This window comes from Equus asinus, chromosome X, assembly GCF_041296235.1.
Source record: "Equus asinus isolate D_3611 breed Donkey chromosome X, EquAss-T2T_v2, whole genome shotgun sequence".
In the NCBI taxonomy this organism is placed as follows: domain Eukaryota; kingdom Metazoa; phylum Chordata; class Mammalia; order Perissodactyla; family Equidae; genus Equus; species Equus asinus.
This window is the reverse complement of record NC_091820.1, coordinates 92,160,101-92,162,560: the sequence shown is the minus strand read 5'-3', so window position 1 is coordinate 92,162,560 and position 2,460 is coordinate 92,160,101. Positions and strand designations below refer to the sequence as shown.

Sequence of the window (2,460 nt, the reverse complement as noted above, 5' to 3'; positions counted from 1 at the left end):
TTGCTAAGGCTCCTAGTAGCAATATCAAGGAATTAATTAAAATGCTGAAACCAGAGTACCTACCCAGAGAGACAAAGAATGAGTGTGCTGGTAGTCCCCAGTTCTTGTTGAAATACCTTAAGGAAGAAAGTCAGTTTTTATTTCACTATGTGGGGTGACAAAAGGTAATGTGACGCACCAATTTTTTTTTTAATGATAAAACTGTAGGCACCAAAATTCCCTCATTCTCCTCCTCCCTCCATGACACCTCATAAAACTGCTTCCAGAATGAACTAGTCGTACTGCCCATTGAGTTTCTTTTATTAAACTCGTAGCTGCGGATGTTGGAAAGGACGGCCTTCTCTTTGTTTAAACCACTTTAGGATGACTCACTCCTGAACACACAGAAGCAAGGCAATTTGCGCCTCCATTTTCCATCTCGGGCGTGCAGCAGCCACGTGCATTCTGAGTCACGCAGAGTCCACTCTTCAGAAGGCATGCTGTAAGCTCAGAGGGGCTAATAATCAAATTAGGCTGCTAACAAATGGCAATTTATAATGCTGAAACTAACGAGAGGTCAAAGAACTAAGCTCTGCAAGGAGTTTTAATTATCCTGTCCTTGGTGACTCCACAAGAACATTTTTAAAAGAACGCTGTCACCAGTATTCAACTGATACTCTTGGTTTCGTTAAGAAGATTTACATAACCTATTATCTAAAGGGGAAATATGCACTTGTTTTCCAAGTAGAGGGGGGATCTGAAACCTTCTCTTTAGAGTTGGAAAGCAAGCCCTGTCTTGGTCTAATATTCAGTTAGAATACCATTCATGGAATCCTCTCCTTCCCACAGCGCTAATGAATGGAGAAACAAGAGACCCTCTCTTCAAGGAAATCTCTAGATTGCATAGCATATAGGAAGAGAAGAACTGTAACAAACAAACCGACGACAAGAGATTTTTCTGCCCTTATTTCTTATGCCATTTCATTTTTTTACTTTTCTTTTTCTTGCCACTTTGTTTGGTTTTAATGACATCCTGACGCTCAGGCCTTGACTGTGTGCTTCCGCAGTGGGTTCAGCCTTTCCTTTCACTCCTGTTTCTTGGTTTTCAAGCTTCTCCTCGTGCTTGTTGAATCAGCGAGGCAAGGCATGCGTTTTCTTGGGCCATAGATCCAGAGCCTTGTACTTCTTGCCCTTTAGAGGGTTCTCCTTGCGAGTTTGGTTAATGACAGTGAGAATGCTGGTGATGGATTCATGAACAACTTTAATGTTGAAGAGCTTAGACGCCACACGGCCTGTTACTTTGGCTACGTTCGTCTGTGACAGCTCTACCTTCAGTCATCCAGTTGTTTCAGCAGCTCCTACTTCTTTTTGCCAGGAAGGTCTCTGGCCTTACTCTTGGCCATGGCTGCAGGAGCGCTGTGGCCGCCTGCTCCAAGGAAAAGAGCATTTTTGCTTCATATTTGTACTTCCCTCTGTCACGTATACATCTACACACACCAGCACGACCATCACACCCACCACTCCTGCAGGTCAAGATACTCCTCAGTTTTCATGAGCTAACTTCTTTCTGGGCTGGGTTTGGGACAGCTTTGTTTATTTGGAGGGGTATAGCAAAACTAATTAAAGAAAGCCACAGTATCAACTGAATGTGGAACCTCTCAGGCAAAAGTAAAAACAAAAAGCTGCTACTCTTAAGAGTCAGAGAAAAGATTAATTTGGAGGCTTTGGAGGTGTTCGTATCAATAGACCGTGAGCACTGCCAATCTAGAAAGGCTTTTGCTACCAAGCGGGTTAATGGTCCAAAGGTAACATCCCCCCGTCAAGCCAATTTAAGGCCAAAGAATGCATCTGGGCAGGGAGTTTTCTTTTATCAATAACTGTATCGATAAAACAGCAAATGGAACGTGAGAAAATTGAACATGTCCATATCATCAGGGCAGCAAGACAACTAGCCCCGAGTATGGAAGGGTCTGGGTGTTGAACCAGTTGCCCTTATTGTTGAAAAAAAATGGCAAAGTATAAAAGCAAATCAAACAAGGAAATTGGGAGCAATGCAAATAACAAAAGCTTTCTTCCTGGAAAAGAAGACAAAATCTGGAAATTCTTCTGCTAAATTTGCCTTCACCACACCCTGCCCTGTGACATTCCTTTGTTGTTCTTTTGCATGATTTGCCCATTCTTTTATGAGACAGTGTAGATCAAGGGCTAAAAGCACAGGCCCTACAGTCAAACTAGAACCCGGTTCTATCACTTACTGGCTGTTTAGTCTTGGGCAGTTTACTTTTTTCTGCCTAAACCTCAGTATCCTCATTTATAAAACTGAGATAATAGCAAGGCAGCAAGAGTCCAGGCTTTAGAGCCATGCCTGGGTTCAAATCCTCTGCTCCACCACTTACTGGCAGTGTGATCTTGAGCAAATTGCCTAACCTGTCTGGGGCTCAGTTCCCCTCTAAAAAAGGTGGGGGAGGTAAAAGGGCATAT

General features: G+C 43.0%; 1 pseudogene; it reads right to left on the bottom strand.

Moving 5' to 3' along the window:
* Positions 1–1,019: 1,019 nt before the first annotated feature.
* LOC106824633 (large ribosomal subunit protein uL29-like) lies at positions 1,020–1,382 on the bottom strand (annotated as a pseudogene).
* Positions 1,383–2,460: the final 1,078 nt, after the last annotated feature.